The sequence below is a fragment of the Manis pentadactyla genome, chromosome X (assembly GCF_030020395.1).
Source record: "Manis pentadactyla isolate mManPen7 chromosome X, mManPen7.hap1, whole genome shotgun sequence".
Classification (NCBI taxonomy): domain Eukaryota; kingdom Metazoa; phylum Chordata; class Mammalia; order Pholidota; family Manidae; genus Manis; species Manis pentadactyla.
In genome coordinates, this window is record NC_080038.1 from 104,798,782 (window position 1) to 104,811,343 (window position 12,562).

The following is a 12,562-nucleotide window of genomic DNA, read 5'->3' on the forward strand; positions in this document are numbered from 1 at the left end:
TAACGGGAAGCAAAGATAGTAATTTGCAAATGTATTTTTGAGAGGGCTTTGTAATGGGAAAAAATGAACTGAAATATGATTGACTCCATTGTCTCACTCAAGAGCAGGAAATCAGTGAAATGAGTCTATAACCCTTACCAAGTGCAGGTGCCACAATCCACCTTGGAGCCCTGAGCTGCCTGAAGTGGCCAACATGTTCTTTGTTCTTCTGACCCTTTTGTGCTGTTTCTGAACGAGCTTTGGGGAATGGTTTCTCAAACAAGCTCAGCTGTCCATCTGTGGCACCCATGCCCAATCTCAAGTCCAGTAATTCATTGGCTTTGGATGTTGCTGGAGGGGAAAAGGCAAGCCCTGGGAGGAGGGACCAACAGAAAAATGAGCTGGGGGAGAGGCTAGGGACAGTTGGGGAAATGTTACTTTCCAAACACCTGAAAATGAAAGGGGAGGGAGTGAGGGAGAGCAAGCAGAAAACATGGCCTCCTTTGGACAGGAAACTTACAATCACTCTGGGAGGAAAGGCATGGCGGTTAAGGGAGCCCTCACACCCTCGCACATCAGAATGAGAGCTATAGCCAAATATACACACACACACACACACACACACACACACACACACATATATTCACTATATATATGTATGTATTCACACACACACAACTATATATATATTCACAAATCTCTGAGAGGCAAGTGGCAAAACTAGGAACTAGGGGACCTCCTCCCTCCTTGCCCATTTCTCCCATCCTTCTGGGGCCCTACTTCATTTGCTTCCCAAGGTCTCCACAGTTGCAGACTCTGGACCTATCCTGCCCTTGCGTCAAGTGGCCCTTCTTATCCTATCCAAAATTATTTGTCCTGAAAATCATTCCTTTAGTCCCTCCACTTTCAAGTTCAGTTTCACTCACAAGCTCACTATGGAGGTGATTGGTTTTCATCTCCTGGGGCTGTTGCATTTTGTCCGGAAGCAGCTGGAACAATACCACAACACAAAGGAGTGGCTCGCTAATCTTGGCTCTGCAGAGAGATATTTTGTGTGTGAGCAATGGGAGTTTTATTTGAAGATCAGAGGGCCGTTTGGTGCCCCTCAAACTATACCTTGCTGAACTATACCTTTCTCTATATAATTTATCATGGAATATAAATTAGCCCAGCATATAACCACCCAAATAATTCACTGATGACATGTTCTTTTGACTTCTGTTCACTGTGATAAATGGCTTTCACTCTCTCACCTAGTTGTTAGTGGGCTGAAAACACTCCCAAACCTCATTTCTGCCCCATGCCACTTATTTGTCTGTGGAGCCCCTTTGGCTGCAGCCTGGGAAAACTCTAGAAGGTAGTGTGGTGTGAGCTAGTGGGTCTGGACTTGGAGTCAAAAAGAACTGGCGATGGATTGTGGGCTTGCCAATTGCTGTATGATCTTTCAGCAAGTTATTCTTCTTCTATCAGAACTTCTGCTGCTTCATCTATAAAAGGAAATAACAATACTTATATTGCAAGATTATTGTGAGGGCTAAATGAGATAAAGCTGTGCTGTGCCTGGCACACAGTACTAACATAGCTAACCACCATTAAGCACTTATATGTGCCAGGCTATGCTAAGCACCTCACACACATTATTATCTCACCTGACCTCATAATAACCTTAGGAAATAGATACTATTGCCATGACCATTTTGAAAATTAGGAAATCAAGGTTCAGAGAAAGAGTCACTTGCCCAAGACCATTTAGTGGCAGAAACAGGAGTCAAAACCAGGCCATTATGATTCTTAACCATCATGAGAATTACAGGAATATCCCAAATGGTAGTGATTGCTATAATTGTTGTGTTGTACATTCTTAGAGCCAAACCTGAGGGAGACAGGTGCCCATATATCCAGTGTTTTTATGTTCCCACTCATTGTCTTGTCAGCATCTTATTTCCTCACCCTCCTGGCTAGAAGGCTCCTAGAGTCAAGGGTGAACAGGGCAAAGCATATTCAATGTATGTGTCACAGCTGAGGGTGAAGCTTGGTCTAATATTTGGAGAGGAAAATACGACAGCACAGGGAGGGAGCCACCCTCACCCCTACTCTTTGTAAGGCAGAAGAAACCCTCCCAAGCTGCAAACCCTGTCTTGGCAAGTGTTGCAGTGATACCTCTCATGAGTGCAGATCTGCCTGGAAACAACCATGCTGGGCATTTTCAAGGAGGATAGAAAGGGTTAGAGGTTTTGGCAGCTAGGGACACTACTTAATCCACCTTTCAAGAAAGAGCTTAACCTTTCAGCTGTGAGGTGAATACTTAGCTAACAGCCTTCAGCTGCAGTGTCTGCAGGATCTGCTGCAGTATTTGAGCCCAGGCCATGATCTTTGGGGCAGCCTCTAGCCAATGACTGAACACAGCAAGGATGCTAACTTTTGGCCATTTCAGCCCCTTACAGGACTTCTGTAAAGGGCCAGCTTTGGTCCGAGCTCTTCCCTAGATCGGCAGAGATTTGCAGATTCACGTCACAGTCCACCTAACTCAGCTTCTGTGCTCCTTTCCTTTCCTCACGAGTGTCAGATAAACATCAGTATCTGGAGACTTCCCTGCCCAACCCTGTTTCCTCCTTCTTCATCTTTCACAGGTATTAACACCCAATAAACCTCTTGTATGCCTAACTCCATCTCCGTATCTGCTTACTAGGGAGCCCAGTTTGACCCACAGATTTTGTTGCCTGCCCTCTGCTAAGTTGAAGTACTGATCAATATTGAGAATGAGTGTCTGGTGGCTTCTCAGGCAGTTCTCTGAGCAGCCTGCTTGACCACTGCCATGGAAACTCCCATGGGCAAGGGGGGAAAAAGGAGACAAGGACTTACTGCAAAGCCCCATACCCAGGCTATGGGAGAGGCTCCTCAGCCACTTGAAGGCTTGGAGTCTTAGCCAATTACATTTGGCCCTGTAAGGGCTGGAGTTGAAGAGGGGATGGAGAGACACTTAAGCGGTCCAGGCCCGGCAAGCAGCGACAGAAGATTGAAGATGGAAAGGGGAATACTGGGGAATGGGAATATATTTGGTCCAGATAGCACTGTTAATATTCACCACGGGACCCCAGCAACCTGTCATCTTAGCCTCCGGACAGCAAAATCTGCACTTAACCAGTACTTTCCAAACAGAAATTAGACTGCCCAAGATTTCTGTATGCCCTGGCCTTCTGCCCTGCCTTTGTGTATCCACACACCATTGCCTGACAGCATAGATGCTGAACCTGGCCTGGGGTCGACAGACTTGCTGGTGCTTCAAGACGGTGGTCTATCATCCCCCAAATAAACGTTATGAGTATCTGTAGGGATAGAAGTTTATGGCTTTCATCAGCATCCAAAGAGGACCATAATGCTAAAGAGATTAGCAACTATTGGTCCAGGGAAAGTGAGCCCATTTTCATGGATTTAATGTCAGAACTAGCACTTAGCAGGTACCCAAGAATAACTGTTATGTGAATGAATGACTAAAAAAAAAGAAATGACTATAGGTAGCAAAAATTAATTTAAATGAGATAAGATACTTAGCATAGTAACTGACACATAGTAAGCACTCAGTAAAAAAATGTATAATAATAATAATAATATCATCTCATCGTCACATGGTCAATCTTTTGAGCAGGAATCTAGTGCTCCTGGCTGACCAAACAATACAGTATTTAACCATTACAAACAATGCAACATTGAACATCCTGTCCACATATTTTTGCACATACATGTGAGCATATCTAGGAGAGTTCTAGAAGTGTAATTGTTGGGTTAAAGGATATACACATTTTAACTTGATTAAAACTACCAAATTTCCCCTCAAAAAGGATTTATCAACTCATAATCTCACAAAATGTATACAAGTACTCATTTTCCCACATCTTTAGGCACACTGGACATTATTAATTTTTAAAAATTTGACAAACTCATGAGATAAAAAAACATATTGTGCTTTAGTTTGTTTTTCTTTAATTGTTAATTTGATAAATCCTAAATTTATGCCTCTAGTCATGACTTCAAAGCTTGTACTCAACGCCAACCACTATTCTGATATCTACTGAACAACTCTAAGTTAATTAACATGTCCAAAATGAAAATCCTAATTTGGAGGAATTTTTTTATAAGGAATTGACTCACACAATTATGGAGGTTGAGAAGTTCCAAGCTCACCAGTCAGCAAGCTGGGGACCCAGGAGAGTTGATGGTGTAGTTACAGTCCGAAAGCCAGCAAACTAAAGAACCAAGAAGAGCTGATGTTTCAGTGCCAGTTCAAATGCTGGAAAAGACCAATGTTCAACTCCCTCAGGCAGAAGGAGTTCCCTCTTATTTAGCCTTTTTGCTCTATTCAGGCCTTCAACTAATTGGGTGATACTCACCCCCATTGTGCTTGACTCAGTCTACCTTTCAATGTTAATTTCACCAAAAAAATACCCTCATAGACATACCCAGAATAATGTTTGACCAAATATGTGGACATCCCATAGCCTAGTCAAGTTGACACATAAAGTTAACCATCATAACATCCTTTCTAAAAAAGTACTTCCAACATCATTCTCTATCCCCCTACTCTGCTTTATTTTGTTCCAAAGCACTTTTCACCTCTGATTTATAATATATCTCAGTTTTTACCATGTGTTTCTACTCCCTGCAGAAGGCAGGGACTGTGTATATTTTGTTCACTGCTGAATCCCCAGCAGGTATTACAGTGTTTGGCATGTAGTAGCTGCTCGCTAAATATTTGTTCAATAAATGAATGATCAAGGTTGAGCATTAGTTAGTATGACCATTTATAGTGACTTATCTGTGAACTGCCACTTCTCCTTTGCCACTTTTTCCACTGAAGTTTTTTTTCTCTCTTCCTGGTTGATTTTTATGGGAGTCCTTTAGAGAAAGTGGATATTAACCCTTTGTTACACATGTTATAAACATTTCCTTTCTGTCACTCACCATGAAGATATTTTATGTTTTTTACCTGGTCAAACATGGCATTCTTTTCTTTTTTAACATCTGATGTTCATGGAACGCTTAGAATTCCCTACCCCAAAATTGTAAATATATCCCCTCATATTTTCTTCAAGTACTTATATAGGTTTGGGAATAGTTGTTTTTCTTGAGCTTTTATAAAGTTCAGATTCATCTGAATTTCTTTCACGAAGTATATGCTCTAAGGTAGAGGTCTAACTCTATTTTTGCATTCCTATTTTAGGACAATATATGTAGGCCTCATTGACATAACTGGGCAGCCAGCTCTGTTTTCATGATTCCCATAATGGACCTTCCTGACAATCTGTGTGGTGGACAGAAGTGAGATAGTCTCGCCCACCACCACTCCACCAATCCCTTGAGAAAGCAAGGGATTAAGGGCCAAAGGCACCATTGTTTCCTCATTCTCTGTCAATGTTGAATATAACTCTGGAAAGAGAAGAGGCAAGGCAAATGCTTCATTAGTACAACATATGCTATCCACTCCCAAGTGCCTGTCTTTCCCTTAGACCTGCCCTCTGATCTCCAGTCTCATATAACCGTCTGCTTGGCATCTCTCCTTGGATGGATAATTACCTATCTAGCTTATCATGTGCAAAATGGAACTCATCATTTCTCCTATAAACCTGCCCCTCCCCAGTGTATGATACCACTGCTGACTTAGTTGCCTCATTCAGAAACTTGGAAGTCCAGCTTGACACCTTCCTCTCCATTACTTCCATATTCAAGTCATTGAGAAGTCCTGTCAGTTTCCATCTGTAGAATATATCTCAAAAACATCTACAGTTGATCCTCACTGTTCATGGATTCCATATTCGTGGATTTACCTACTTGTGAAAAAGTATTTGTAACCCCAAAATCAGTACTCACATACTGCAGTGAAAAATACAAGTCAACTAATGTGCACATTCCCAGCTGAGGTCAGACAAGGCAATTCTCTGCCTTCTTTTTTCACTTCTCATACTGTAAACAAATGTCCTTTTCACCATCTATTTAGTCCTATGTCTTTCATATTTTTGTGCTTTTTGCTGAAAATTTCACTGTTTGAAATGGCCCCCAAGGATAGTGCTAAATTGCTTCCTAGTGCTGCTAAGTTAAAGAAGGCTGTGATGTGCCTTTCAGAGAAAATACATGTGCTACATAAGCTTTGTGCAGGCATGAGTTATAGTTGACTGTGAATGAAATCAACAATACATATGAAATAAATTATCTTTAGACAAAACACACATAAAACAAGGTTGTGTATTAATCAGCTGATGAAAATATTAAGACCAGAGGTTTGCAGGAACCTCACTCTGCATTTTCCGTAGAAGCAATGGTTCAGTCTTCATAATGCAGTGTTCATGGTGACTTTATAAAACATAACTACCCCAAATAAAGAGAATCAACTGTACTTTACTCAATTTCCACAGCCTGAACCCTAGACCAAGCCACCATGCTATCACCTCTTACCAAAGATGTTGCAGATCTTCTAAAATGGTATCAGTCTTTTACTCTTGCCTCACTAGAGCCTATTATCCACATAGCAGCCAGAGTGATCTAAAACAATAAATCAAGTTATGTTACTTCCCTTACAAAACCACTGGGGGGAAACTTCCCATGCAGAGTAAAATACAAATTATTTACCAAGGCCTACAAGGCCCTGCATGACCTGGCTCCTGCCTGTCTTTCCATCATTATCCTCCTACCACTCTCCCTCTCTCTCTGCTTCAGCCACACTGACCTTATTGCTCTTCCCTGAATATGCCAAGCTCATTTCCTACTCAGGGCTTTTGCATTTTCACCACCTTCTGCCTAAACCCTTTGGGCAGCTATCTGAATGGGTGGCTTCTCAACTTTCAGAGTTTAGCTAAAATTGTCACCTCTTCAGAGAGAACTTTTCTGACCATGCTGGCTAAAGTAGGCCCCCAAGTATAATCACAGCACCCTGTTTCTTTTTTTTTTTACATATTCCTTTTTTTTAATTAAAGTATCATGGATATACAAATCTTATGAAGGTTTCATGTGAACAACATTGTGATTTCAGCATTCACCCATATTATCATGTCCTCACCCCCTTCATTGCGGTACCTGTCTATCAACGTAGTAAGATGTTATGGAGTCATTAATTGTATTCTCTGCGCTGTACTACCATCCTTGTGACCTACCTATATTGTGATTGTGAATAATGGTGCCCCTTAATCCCCTTCTCCCTCCCCACCTACCCTCCCCAACTCCTCCCCTTTGGTAACCACTAGTCCCTTCTCCGTGTCTATGAGCCTACTGCTATTTTGCTCCTTCTAGACAGTTAATGTTTTTTCTTTGGTATCATTAATCTACAATTACATGAAGAACATTATGTTTACTAGACTCCCCCCATCACCAAGTCCCCCCACACAAACCCCATTACAGTCACTGTCCATCAGCATAGTAAGATGCTGTAGAATCACTACTTGTCTTCTCTGTGTTGCACAGCCCTCCCCGTGCGCCCCCACATTATACATGCTAATCGTAATGCCCGCTTTCTTTTTCCCCCCCTTATTCCTCCCTTCCCACCCATCCTCCCCAGTCCCTTTCCCTTTGGTAACTGTTAGTCCATTCTTGGGTTCTGTGATTCTGCTGCTGTTCTGTTCCTTCAGTTTTTTCTTTGTGCTTAAACTCCACATATGAGTGAAATCATTTGGTACTTGTCTTTCTCCGCCTGGCTTATTTCACTGAGCATAATACCCTCTAGCTCCATCCATGTTGTTGCAAATGGTAGATTTGTTTTCTTCTTATGGCTGAATAATATTCCATTGAATATATATATATATATATATATATATATATATATATATATATATATATATATATATTGAAATATATTCCATCTTCTTTATCCATTCGTCTACTGATGGACACTTAGGTTGCTTCCATTTCTTGGCTATTGTAAATAGCTGCGATAAACATAGGGGTGCATCTGTCTTTTTCAAACTGGGCTGCTGCATTCTTAGGGTAAATTCCTAGAAGTGAAATTCTTGGGTCAAATGGTATTTCTATTTTGAGCTTTTTGAGGAACCTCCATACTGCTTTCCACAATGGTTGAACTAGTTTACATTCCCACCAGCAGGGTAGGAGGGCTTCCGTTTCTCCACAACCTCGCCAACATTTGTTGTTGTTTGTCGTTTGGATGGTGGCGATCCTTACTGGTGTGAGTCTGTTTCTTGATAAGAAGTATCGCACTTTGTAATTACATGTGTTCACCTGTGTAATCCTGATACTGCTCACCATGCCAACAGCCCTGCCAGAGAGCTCAGTACATGACTGTGAAGATTCTTCTCTTACTCAGAGCCTTGAATACCCTCATGTCCCAGAGGATGATGAAATACTTTACTTTGCTGCCTTCATTAAGCTGCCTTTTAGCCAACACCACGGCCAGAGCACATGAGCCCCTAGAAGGCTTCCCCTTATCTCCCACTTGACTTCTTATTATCTTGTTCCCCTTGTTTCATCCTGCAGTTGTCTTTTGTGTTGAAGGTAGTCAGTCCCATTTTGCCTCCCCCTCTTCATGTTATATGAAAAGATAAAGTTTTTGAGGTAGGAAATTATGTTTTATTTTCTCCTTGTTTCCCCCATTTCCCTTCTCTCTTCATTAAAGCAAGTGATTGGCCCTATGCTCCTTGTCTCAGGAAGGGATGCAACAGAGTACTTTTTCTGATTCCCAGTGTTGTGTTGAGCTGCGAGGCCATCGGGCAATCTGCAACTTGGAACTTGCCTTTAAAGTTCACTGCCTCCTGGTGAGGCCCTTATCTCACATCTAGCTCCTTCCAAAACAAAGCATTTGGACTTTCCCCCACTGCATGGAAAGAAAGAGCAGTGAAGCTAATGTTTTCTCTCCTGTTAGTATGAGAATGGGGATTCCACCAGTGTGTTGCCAGGGATCCTCTGAATCATTCCTAAATGTGCTCCTTGGTGGGCAATATATATCACTGATTGAATGCAGTCTACATGTCAATTTTTTCTTGGATATCCCTATTCATTTTGGTTTAGACAAATAACAACTCCTTAATTAGTTCTAGCATTTGTTCCATCCCCCAAAACACTGCCCCCAGCACTCTGGGGCTTTATTTCTTAGACTATGCTATCTGCTTCCATGGTCCATCTAGGGGACACCACAGTCATGCCGGGATTCTTGTTTGTGGAGTCAAAGAATGAACTTAGCAAACTCTCAAGGTAGGAGAGCCAGGGAGAGGCTTTTAGTAAGAGATACAGTGAGAGGACAGAGCTCCTGGCTTATGCCAGGAGGGAACAAGACAGCCTATAGTTGTGCATTGTCTAGGGGTTTTATAGGCAGTTGAGGATTTTGGGGAATGTGATAAAGGGCTTAGAAGTGTGAACTTGTTAAGTGGTCCCTGAATATTTAAAATTAATTTAGCCCAAGGTGGGCTGAGCTACTGTGTGTTTGCTGAAGAGTAAGTTAAGAATTTTACTTCTTAACTTCCTGGGTTTTTTAAATGCCATTTTATCTTTAAGATGGAATCCTTCCTACCTTTTACTGTGTTGTTTATGGCTGGGCTTGCTTGCCATTATTAATTGCCCAGGTTGCAAATCCCCTGATCAGGTCCAAAGGAGGAAAAACAGCACATAGGCCTGGGCCTTTTAGCATGCTAAAGTGAATCTTACACATGATTACAAATGATTAGCATAACAAAAAAAACATGGCCTACTTTCCTTTATCTGGGGAATATTAACTGATCTCACTGAAGAATGACTCTAGAGCTTAATGTTTAACACAGAGTTTTGGTAGGAGGTTTCTTTGCATGTTGTTACACTGCTCTGACTGTAATTATCCTGCCTTGCTTTTTCCGGGGGCCCTCAACCTACTCTGTCTAAACCCATGGTCCCTATCTCAATAGTATCTCACAAGCATACCATGTGTTAGTGACAGCTTTTTCCATTCCCATGAGAAGAACACATATCTGTGGAGTAAGCTCATCTCTTCTGCACCAGCAAGGCACCTTCTTTCCCTCCAACTACTGGCTATCACTCTTGCACCACCTACTGAGCCCTGTGCCAATCCATCATCCCCATCCAGTGAAACAATGATCAGTTTACAATTATTTAATTCATGGCCGACCCTGTTTGCATAACCTTTCCAAGATAGTATCTGTGTGTAGTATAAAGGGCATATTAGAATCCTCAAAATTTCCTGTGTTAGAATACTTTACCTTCATTTCCTCTTCTTCCAACTTCTGTTATTGTCATCGTATATTTTAATAAATTCTACATATTACTTTGAACTCAAGAAGATATTATTTGTATTCTTTTATAAGTTGATACTCATTTAGACATACCCTTTCTGTTGTTATTCATTCCTTCCTGCATTCCTGTTTCTATTTGGGATCATTTGGCTGCTACCAAAAAATGGCATTTATTTTTATTTATTTATTTCTATTGAAGTATCGTTGATATGCAATCTTACATTGGTTTCAAGTATACAACACAGTGGTATTATTAAATCCTCAGCCCCATTAGTGCAGTTACTATCTGTCAACATAGGAAGATGTTACAGAATCATTGACAATATTCTCCATGCTGTGCTACCATTTCTATCACCAGCTTATATTATGACTGAAAATTTTTGTACCCCTTTATCCCACTCACCCTCCCCACCCACCCACCCCAACCCCTCCCCCATGGTAAGCACCAGGCACTTCTCAGTGTCTATGAGTCTATTTCTGTTTTGTTCAAGAGAATGGCCTTTATTATTTCTTTTAGAATAGATCTGCTGTTTTTGCCTTCCTCTCTAAAGATTATTTTTACCATGTGTAGAATTCAAGATTGGCAGTTCTTGTCTTTCAGCACTAAAGCCAGCACTTTGTCTTCTGGCTTCCATTATTTCTGCTGAGAAGTCAACTAATGTCTTATTACTGTTCCTTTGAACATACTGTGTCTTTCTTTTCTCTAGATTTTCTCTTTGATTTAGCTTTCAGAAATTTGCATCACTTCAGCATCACTTGGAGAAGCTGGGTGATATAACCTATGGGTTGCTATTAAAGAAGAGAGACAGTTGCCGAAAAGACAGGTCACACTCCTAGAAGACACCTGAGCAGCAAGGGGGGAGGCAGCAGGAAAAGCCACATTGCAGGAGGCCGTAGGGGAGGTGGGGAGAAGAGCAGTGCCTTCAGCCCTGGAAACGGTGGAGGAGGAGCCATTGCCCGAGGGAGAAGAGGAGGAGACGGGGCCACTGGTGGATCTGCTACCCAGGCCACCACTGGAGGTACCATCTTCTCCTGTTTTAAAGGCCCACCCAGCTGTAATTAAGAAAATAAAAACAAAACAACCTTGGGCTTCTCAGGGGGAGGAGCAGCCGCCTCCCCAGGTTGTGGAGCACTCCATGCTCCGCCCCTATACCCAGGATGAGCTAGTGAACATGAGCGCCAGTACAGGCAGAGGCCATTGTAATCTCTGCCTAAATGACTTTTATGTCTCTGGGATATGGGGGTGGAAAACATTGTTGTGTCAGGTACTGAGATGAGTAGAATAACTTCCCTGACGACTCATCCTTCCCTCTGGCAGCGGTTGCAAAATGCCTGTCACTCCTCAGGGAATCAGACACTCCTGGAATGGCTGACAGGGGCCATCAGGGTAGTTTTACCTAATCAGGGTGATTTACCATATTTTCCCAGTAGCTGGAAAATGTATGCAGAGCTCCAACAGGTACTGCGGGAATTGCCTATGAAAAATATCATCTATAATATGGACTCCCAGGGCCCTGATGAGGAGGTGTTCACTATAGGAATGAGAAATCTGGTGCACCATACAGCTCCCACATCTCTCTTTGGGTCCCTAGTGAATACTCTTGCCCCCCACCTAGGGCAACCCATAAGTGAGGCTACTCATACTTTAGCAGATCTGGGGGAGGTTGAAACAATAAGGGCACGTAGGGAAGTATGGGCCACGACTGAAAGGAGAAGTGCAAAAGGACCCATGAAGGTCTGAAGGACCCAGATGTGGGTTGATTTGATAAAGGCCGGGGTAGTGAAAGAAAAACTCAATGGGCAGCCCAATAGAATATTGTTAGAACTGTGGCACCAATTAAAGCCAGAGCAGCAGTTCCAGCCACTGAGGTCCAGGACATGGAAACCAGAGTCAAGGCCTCATGCCCGGCCTGTGTCCCTGCAAAACTTCATGGGAGACAGTGCTCAGGATTCGCCTGAGCCCTCACCCCCACAGGAGGCTGACTGGGCATCGCAGTTCAACTGAGGGGGTGGTCAAAATCCCCACCTTTGGGTACATGGTGGGGACTGGAGGCCACATGCAGAATTAGCAATTCATTGGTCCCCTGTGAATGTACAACATGTCTGGCGCTGGTGGGCACAGGAGCTGAGTGTTCTCTGATTCGTGGCAGCCCTGAGCGGTTTCCTGGGAGCCCTGCTGTAATAGATGGCTATGGGGATAAGGCAATTAGAGTGAAGAAAGCCCAAATCCCATTGAGAATAGGGCATTTACCCCCAAAGGAGTATACCGTGTACATTTCTTCCATCCCTGAATATATTTTGGGGGTAGATATCCTGCAGGACCTGTGGTTACAGACCACTGCAGGTGAGTTCAGACTGAGGATACATGT